The sequence below is a fragment of the Pseudomyrmex gracilis genome, unplaced genomic scaffold (genome assembly GCF_002006095.1).
Source record: "Pseudomyrmex gracilis isolate BER0280 unplaced genomic scaffold, ASM200609v1 scaffold_269, whole genome shotgun sequence".
NCBI classification, from domain to species: Eukaryota; Metazoa; Arthropoda; class Insecta; order Hymenoptera; family Formicidae; genus Pseudomyrmex; species Pseudomyrmex gracilis.
Genome location: NW_018020853.1, coordinates 121,914 through 132,098, shown reverse-complemented (window position 1 = coordinate 132,098; position 10,185 = coordinate 121,914).

The window sequence follows — 10,185 nt, the reverse complement described above, 5'->3', positions numbered from 1 at the left end:
AACAGGAAAAAATAAACATTTATTATTTATTATTTGTTTAATACTTGTCTAATACTTATATTTATTTTGCTGTCATCTTTACTTACTTGGAGGAGGTGTATTCGCATAAGCATGGAGGTACTCGATGACTTGATTTACCATAACTTCTATTTCTTCAAACCGGGTTGTCTGCGTCTGCAGCACTTCTGTCAAGTCTCTCATAATAGTGGTTGCCGTCAGTCTGAAACAAATACATGTACAACGTACAATGTGTACACATGCAGTATGTAAAATATATTATTGATACTTACAACTGCTGGGGAAGGTGAGTTCCGTTTCTAAATCCAATCCTGACTTCCGCGTCGCGTTTATTCAATTCGTGAAGTTGAGTGTTGAGGTTTTTAATGCTTTTAACCAGCATGTTTACCGTGTTATATAAATGTGATGCAGCTGGCTGGGCAATAGTACTATGTTGGATGCACTCTCGCACAATATCCATGATGTTATAAATTTTTCGCAAACTTCTCGATGACACTACGATGTACTTGAGGTAATAGTGCAGATTAGGGGAGCCACCTCCGATTTCACTAATTTTTACATATGTTGTCAAGGTCATTGTCCCGAGTAATAATCTGAAGGTTTTAGGCGGAGGTCGTTGTTTTTTAAAAAGTTATAAAGGAAAGAAGTCTACTGAACAATATGCAATTTCTCGACACCCTATGTATGAATATGTGTTCTGCGTTTGTACGTGTGTTTGTCAGTGTTATGTGTGCACATGTTAGCGTTTGTTTATACGCAAAGAATGTCATTTCGAGCATTACTTGGCAGAATTCGTATGTTAAAAATCATTCGATTTTGATGAACGATTGGACGCTTTTTTTGAAATAATGTCTGTTACATATCCGATAAACAAAAATATAAATAATTAAATAAAACAAACATAAGATTTTGATCCCACGTACATTTCGTTTGCGTTCGAAGCGCGTAGGCAGGGGGGGCGGAGCCCCCCCTGCACCCCCCCTAAAACCTAACCTAACCTAACCCCTAAAAGGGGCTTTGCTTCTCCCCGTGCTCCCCCTCGAAAATCAAGTACAAAGCTTCAAAGCTCAATTCAAGCTTCTTGTGAAAAGTGGGTACTTGATTTTCGAAGGAGGAGCAGGGGGAGAAGCAAAGCTCCTTTTTTTGAAGGTTAGGTTAAGTTAGGTTTTAGGGAGGAATGCAGGGGGGCTGCGCCCCCCTGCCTACGCGCTTCAAACGCAAACGAAATGTACGTGGAACCAAAAAAGAATTTATTCATAAAACTTCTTCCTTTTGTAACTTTTTAAAAAACAACGACCTCCGCTTAAAACCTTTACACTATTACTCGGGATAATGAGCTTGACAACATATGTAAAAATTATTGAAATCGGAAGTGGCTCCCCTAATCTGCACTATTACCGTACTTGAGACTGATGAGACTCGTCAAAAGTCGCTTCTTTTTATACCTCATTCTTTAAATGTGTTAAGAATCTGTGTGTCTTTCATCGTATCCCACAGGATGCCGATAAACTTATATCAGACTGCAACGTCTATACACGGTTTATCTGTTTCACTGCAGCTATGTGATTATTTTATACCTATTGCATATTAAACGAATCTTGTTACATCAAGGCGCTCTTCGTCTTGACGGATTATGTTACAGACAAACGTGCTGAAAACTCGCGAATGTACAATTGGAACACGTGTTTTTTCAATAGCTTTACTGATCTATCGCTTTCATTGCAGATATTTTATACGTATGCGGTTGAAACGTCTAAATGTCTAGATTTTTGTCGCATCTTGTTACATCAAGACAGCATCATCATGCTAGTCATCACTATAGATCATGTTACATACGAACGTGCCGAAAACGTGTGAATTTAAAATTGAAACACATAATAACGGTAATAATTTGTCGTTACTGCAACTATGCGAATTTTTTATATCTATGTAGTTAAACATCAAAGTGTCATTTTTAGTTTTGCTAAATAATCAAACTTGTTATTAGAGAAGGAGCTATTTCTTGTCAAATCAAATAAGATAAAGCGGTGGGGTGATTAGTATTTAAGAAATCTTATCTTGCATTTGCACATCAATCAATTCTAACTACAAAGTGTTATAAAGAAGAAGAAAAAACTACTGAAGAACTTCACAATGTAAGTACTGAATTTGATACATATTTGCGTTTCTGTTTGATCTAATGAGTTGCTTATTGAATTGCTATTTATCTGATAAATAGCTTATCTCTTTCTGTGTTGTTTTTAGATCATGAAGCTGCTACCAGAAGCTGAACGGAACGAGATGGAAGAAAAAGAGGATTATTTGGATTCTATCGATGGTGTTTGACCAATAGATCATCCCGAGACCTATCACGATCTGCTCCATTGTGTTTGTTTCTATATTCCCAATCCATAAGTGCTAGTATTCTATCTGGAGCAACGCATATCGCGACGACAAATATGTGTGGAATGTTACGAACAACAAGAACCAATGGATTTATTCGTTCTATGCGCGGATACGCATTCTTTGTACAGCACATTATTTTTTCTACCGTGGGCATTGCACTGTATGATATGCGCTAAACTACTGTTTAAAATCGATGGACCAGCCTATGATTACAGAGCATGTATACTGGAATTCATGGAAAATAGACATCTGTTGCAGAAGATGAAGTTTTTGTGAGTGAGCGATGGTAACAAAGAATAAAATATATTTGTGTTTGCTTTTTGTACCGTACATAATATATTAAATAAATATATTACATAACTGAGAAATATTTTTTTCTTTTAAGTCTTGTTCTAACAATACTGTGATATAAGAAAAAAGAATTGTGCTGACATATGCAACGCGATGATGTACTAAAAAACACGTGTAGTTCGAAAATATAAACTTACAATATAATAATATCACACGCGTGTCATTATGCAACATTCGTTTTTTGCTAATTAATCAATTTCATTGGAGAAGAGGCTATCTTTTGTTCAATTGAAAGAAACTGTGGGGACAGTAGTATTTAAGAGCTCATCGTTCGCGTCTAACCATCAGTTTACAAAGATAAAAAGAGAATTGTATATTCGTCAGAATGGCTAAACATTGTATTCCGGAGAACTATCAAGAAGAATATAGATTCGAATCTTTTCGATTAGCCACCTTTAAAGATTGGCCATGCCCGTGGATGAATCCGGAAAAACTGGCAGCAGCTGAATTCTATTACACAGGCAAAGAAGATAAGGTGAAATGTTTTGAATGTAAACTTGAAATAGGCAAATGGGAAACAAATGACAATCCAATGGCCGATCATTAACGGTGGTCCAGACGATGTCGATTTGTTGAAAACTTATCCTGCGACAACATAGCCATTGATGTGGATTCTAGCACAATTCCGAAAAAATGGAGGAAGCAGACGAGAAGTATGATGTTACCAAAGACATTGAAATGTTAAACACAAAACATTGTTTAATTCGAAACCGAAATATCCACGATTTGACACTTATAAAGCGAGAATCAATACATTTGAAACATGGCCAAAATCATCAAAACAAACAAAACAAGATTTAGCAAATGCTGAATTTTATTACACAGGGAAAAATGATCAGACGTTATGCTACTATTGCGGAGGAAGATTGAGAATCCGGAAGATGTTCCCTAGGAGCAACACGCAAAGTGGTTTGAATATTGTCCGTTTCTGATTGTTTGCAAAGGACGCGATTACATAAACACAGTCATCAACGGAACATGTTATACAAATGACAATTCATCCGAAGAAGTACAAGAAGCAGAGGAGAAATTGAACAAAGATATTGACAACAAACATAATGCGGCAGAATGTACTACTTTTTATTGTTATAGTTGTTTTAGATGTTATTATATTTGTATTACATTTTTTACTTATAATATCGTACTTCTAATTTGTTATTTATAATCGTTTATAATATACACATGTTAAATATGTATACTTTATTGTTCTTTTCTTCTCTGTTTTTATATTACTTATTCTTATAACGTTGTGTTATACATTAGTATATAATAAATTAGTTTGTACAAATGATTTCTTTCTTATTACAACTTGTTGTCTAACCCAACCCTGATTTCCTCTCGACACAGAACTAGATTACGTAATAAAATATGTATACTTCATCATTGTTATTTATTATTATTGTAAAAACTTTAAAATTATCACAGTTAACTCAAATTAAGAATCACTAAGAATATAATAATAAATGCATCTTGAGATGTGTGTTTAACCTATTATTATCAATAATATTATGTACTTTTCCCAAGACTGTAAATCTTGGAAAAGCATTTTACGTTGTCATACGCAACAAGCGACGTGAACACGCCTCCGTGGCTTGTCTTATAGCGGGCTTGGTGGAAAGAAGACGGAACATAGTATATTCGCATTCTTCCACGAGCCAAAGTGCCGAGCGTGACATCGCGCACACGGACGGCGATTCTCGCTTGTGTGCGTGTTTCCAGTGGCTCTTACCACCTCGGTGCTCTTGGTGTTGGCCGGTCAAATCTTTCACCACTGGCCGCGAACATTAAACGCGCCTAACGATACAGTCGCAACAGTCCCGAACGCGTTCGGCAACACATTTATCGGCGACGCGATGCTCTCCGACGACGCGGCTGCCGGGATTCCCGGTAGAGAAGCGGAGTGGTGCGGACGGGATAACTCGGCTCACCGGGACTCCCGGTAGAAAAGCGGAGCGGAGCGGTACAGACAGGATAACTTGGCTCGCCGGGATTTCCTGTAGAGAAGCGGAGCTTCTTCGGAGCGGAGCGGTGCAGATGCACAGCGGGCTCTAGCGCCGGGACTTCCGGCAGAAAAATCGTAATTCCTCCGGTTCGAACTTTCGTGCGACAAAAGTGAGACGCCGAGACACCCGGCCGAGGAGAGCTTCCTCTGGTTGCTTCGGAGATCAGTGCGGATCTGTTCTCGATGCCTCAAAGGCCCTCTTATCTGCCCGTCGCAAGTAAATTTTGTCCGTAAAATCGACAAGTAATCTCCCGTCCCGCAAAGCCGGCACACGCGATGCGAGAATCATATGTCGTTTCATGGTGAGGTGAAGCGCGCGGCATGGTGATCGGAGCGCCATGCCGTGGCGCGGGACGCGCACAGTGCCATGGACATATGTAATACTTCTATATCGCTAGTACGGTGCCGACCTGAATCCCAAACGTTACGGTGCAGACAATATAGTAGCCTCTCTCTCGCGCCAAGGTCCAGCTGCTTTGTACGCATGCGGTGAACATTCAAGCACGCTTGGGCATTTCTCTTTCTCGCGTTCTTTCTTCGCGTTCTCTCACTTTCCAATGCTTTGTCTCGCTCGCACTCGCTTATAAGTGCGTGTTAGTAAACGCGCCTGCGCATAATGACGCTCGACTATCTATGCCTATATTTGGACTTCGTGCGTCTCTCTTTCTCGGGCCTCTCATTGCGAAGATACGCGACTAGCGATATAGAAGTATTACATATATGGCCAGGGAAGCACAAAGTCTAGAAACTTGTGCCCTTTAAATCGTTATTGTTGGCGCAAAGCGCCGCTTTTTGTGCCGAGGCAGATCAACGGCCTCGGCGTAACGGTATGTCAAACGCATCGTTACAGTAAATTTGAGTCTACATCTATAGTAGATCTAATGATAAATAAAAGTGTAAATCTACATAGATCTACTTGTATCTAATTAGATCTACTTTTATTCATTTAGATTTAATTAGAATTTAATTAGATTTATTTGTACATTTTTTTATCTCGTTAAATTTAAATTAGATCTATTTAGATTTATCCTACCCCTAACATAATCCTAACTTAACCTATTTTTTCCGCAAAAGTGCTTTGAAACTGTGCTTATAATGCGTCCATAATGCGCTTTTTTACACAAATTTTGAGTGCGCTTAAAGTGCTATATGACTGTATTTACCCTGCGCTGATTGCATGCGCTTATAATGCGCTTTTTATAGTAGATTTTGAATGTGCTTTTAAATTGCTAAAAAGACGCTGAATTTTTGCACTTACATTAGCGTTTTTTTAGCGCTTTTTAAGCGCTAGTGTGCTACGTGGATCTATGCATTTTTAGCACTTCTAGGCCAATTGCACTCTTGTATCTTTGTATCATGTATTGTTATCCAGTTTATATTTTTAGTACGCACTATATTTGTATAACATCCGATATTCAAATTTTCTCCATGATGAAAAGTTGCACTAATAACTTTATATGTATTGCCATCAAGATGTATCTTTGTAAGAGATACACCTTTAATATTACAATTGATTTTTGTAGTTTTAATATTAATAGTTTTAAATTCTAATAATATATTGTAAAATGAGAATATATGACTTGTTATTGTTACATCATTTTTTTCAACTATTGACACAGTATTACAAGTATTACGTACTTTTTCGACATTATTCCAACATGATAAATTTAATTGTATGAGTTCTCGAAGAGTTTTTTATAGTTCCGGAAATTTGTAGTAAAAGAACAGAATTACTGTATTTCCATAGTCGTATAACTGCATATTTTACATCGCAAAGTTGTAGTTAATTGATATTTAATAATATTTTTTTACACTTTGTATGTTATCACTAAGTCGTATAAGAAATTTCCTAGCATCTTGTTGAACAAGTTTGAAAATATTTCTCACCTGTCTACGCACTTCAGTTACACTTTTAAATTTGTCATTAAAGATATAACTGTCCAATACTTTTCTCACAGCATTTGTCTGTTCTAGACGTTTTTTTTTAATAATAGTTTATTAGACACTGAATAGACGTGTTAACATAGCATGATACAGAAAAAAAAAATTAAAACTTATTCACAATATGTGCAACTGCCAATATATGAACGCGCTGAATATGTCTGACTTGAACGCGTGTGCGAGCACGAGCGCGGCTGTGAACGCGGCTTGCGTAACGCTCGCGTTTTGTGTGCGCGCGCGATTCTGTGTACGAGACTGAATCTTAAGAATCTTCGTGACAGATTTTTGCATTTTGAGGTGTAATATTTTAGATCTCTGGATTGACTGAACTAATTTAATTTGCACCTCTCTCGCAATTGAAAGCTCGTAATGACATTTATTAAGACAAGTAAGGTTCAATTTTTCATTAGTGTTATAATTTACGAAATATTTTGTATCAAAAATTCATTGCAAAAAAACTCGAGATAAAATACATGGTAGCATCTTGACAGTGACACTCATTCAGACAGTGACACTCATTTAGCGGATACTTTTATGTACTTGGCGTCGAGACGCTATCTCTTGATACAATATGCAATATAAAAACTGCAATATACATATGCTCAATGATCTCTCAAGTCAAGTTGCACTGCAACATAGAAATGTGCATAGAAATAGTCAGAAAATAAAAGAATCTTTATTTTAAAAATCATATATATAAATAATCATCTATCTTTATCGTAGTACATAATACAAGTTCCTTATATAAAAGATGCTAAAATTAAATTTTGAAAAAAACTTATTTCAAAATTGTATTACTATAGAGATGTTTTTATGATAAAACTTTGTACACATGTATAAATAACTACATGATTGTAGAAATTTTCAGTAGCGGTCAAAAACCGATTTTAAAGAGTGAAACACTCCTCATGTGTGTGTAAAGTGGTTTTGCACTTTTCTCGATGTATTTCGAAAACTATAGAGATATCAAAAAATGTTTTATACAAAAAAAAGTTTGATGGTATTAACGCCTATATTTACCTGCATTAATATAACTGTTCAAAAAAAATTTGTTTTTAAATGTTTTAAACACTTTTTTTAACTTATTTTTTTGTAATTCTATTAATATGACTAAATAGAGAGTAGTTTTGGTAAATATGTATAAAAACGGAGCACTCTCGGAGATCATTGTCCTTGACATATGTTGCCAAGAACACTTCCCTGAACAACAATCTGAAGGTTTTAGTCGTCGCTCGTTGTTTGTTAAAAAATTATAAACAAAAGAAGTTGCGTCAAGGAACTATTAATTTTCGATACCCTGTACATTTTGTTCGTTTTGCAAGCGTGTAGGCAGGGGAGGCTTTGCTCTCCGCAAGTGGAGGAGCTTCGTCCCTTCCCCTTGCTCCCCCGCGCGGTAAAATGAAGAACTTTTCTTTGACGTTTGCGCCCACGAATGGTTTTGTAATACGAATTAGTGCATTTAATAATAAAATTAGTATTACCACTGTGGAATTGTAACATTGAGTCACATCGTGGACATTTAATTTGTTGGCGTATTACTTTTTTATTGCACAAATAGTTTATTAGTTTATCTAAATTGTACGTCAAATGAAGAAATTCGTGTAAGAACATGTTGAACGCTTGTTCGCTCACGGAGAACTAAACTACAATATATTGAAAAATGTAAACAAAGCTAGAAGGCCACTTAATACAAGACTACTTTGTTATTTATGTCCTTCCTGATCGTATTGTAAGCGTATAAGCAAAGTGTATATTCTCTCGACATGAAGCGACACTCAATCAAAATTCGTTCTTCAATTTTCCGCGCGGGGGGAGCAGGGAGGAAAGGCAAAGCCCCTCCACCTGCGGGGGGGACAAAGCCCCCCTGCCTACACGCTTGCAATACGAACAAAATGTACTTTGTGTCAGAAAATAAGAATTTATTGACGCAACTTTTTTCGTTAATAACTTTTTAACGAATAACAAGTGACGGCTATAAATTTACGATTGCTATTCAGGAAGGCGTCCTTGACAACATATGTCAAGGATAATGACCTCCGAAAGTGCTTCGTTTTTATACATATTTACCGTAGTTTTCTATAAAAGTTTTGTATAAAGTATTGTCTCATATTTTCAATAATTTTCGAGATAAACTGAAGAAAGTTAAGTCTGCTTTACATATAAGGTGTGATTTTACCCTTTAAAACCGTTTTTGGGCAGCAACTGAATATGTCAATATTCATTTATTGACTCTTCTTATATGTGTGCAAAGTTTTATCAAAATCAGAATCTTTGGGTTCGCGAGGTTCCCATGTAAGTTCTTCTTATACCTACAAATTTTTGAATGATTTTCAAAAACCTATATTTCGCGTTATAGACAGTTTGATATTTTGTTGGAACGTATAAGCAATTAGTATAAATGTCCAATCATATATTTAGACACTGTAAAAGACCCAAATTTAGGGTCAAAACGTTTGTGCAATTTTTCAAATAAAGAAGTTTTTGACCCGAAGATCTGGCTTTTGCCTCGTATTGATCCTCCCATTAAATAATAATCCTAAAAATATTCTTTTTCTCCTCAATTTATCTCTTTTCTACACGACATTTTGACAAAAACCAAAAGTTATAATCCTCTAAAATGCGTTTCGTGCATTTACATCGCCATTTGTATCACTTGATACGCATATCAGTTTAATATGATACTCCTACTTGATATGTACCAAGTTGATTCTATAACGTTTACATTGTGCGTACTAAAATATTTAGTACAAATTTGATAAGAATATAGTACCTGATACGCGTATCAAATGCACGATGTAAACTAAGTCAGAATCATAGTAGTACTATGATAGTACTCCGCGTATGGACTATTTTTAACTATCCGTTGAATTTACACCGAGTTTTCAATGAGATATGAAAATTAGTCTTCAAATAATCAGAAGGAAAAAGCAGGCAAAATGAAGATAACGTTGTGCGTGGAAAACCAGCTGACACCAGCCAATGGCTGTAAAAGTCTTTTTGATAGACTATGTTTAAAATAAACAAGTTTTCGTCCGTTCTGATTCTCTTCTCTTATTAAACTCACAAGGAGAGAACCAGAAGTGGTTTCCTGAAATTTGATGCCAATTTTTTGGTGAGTTTCTATAGATTAAAATAGAAATTTAAAAGACTTAACGCTCGTGAAATTGTCAACAGGAATCAAATAAGGCCGATACGAGCCATTCTCAGGATGTTTGTGCGGAAACTATGCGTGTACATATATATATATAAATGTAACGAATTCTACTTGTAAATTTTTACAAGTATTTTTTGAATTGAGATTTCAATTCAAAAAATACTTGTAAAAATTTACAAGTAGAATTCGTTACATTTATATATATATATATACAGGGTGTCCCAGAATTGCCGTACAATCTCTCGTAGGCAGGTAGAAGGAATAAAACTGAGTCGAAAAGTCCTGAACCATTTTTTTCTATTATTTATAATAAAGGAGTAATTATTGAGTAAAT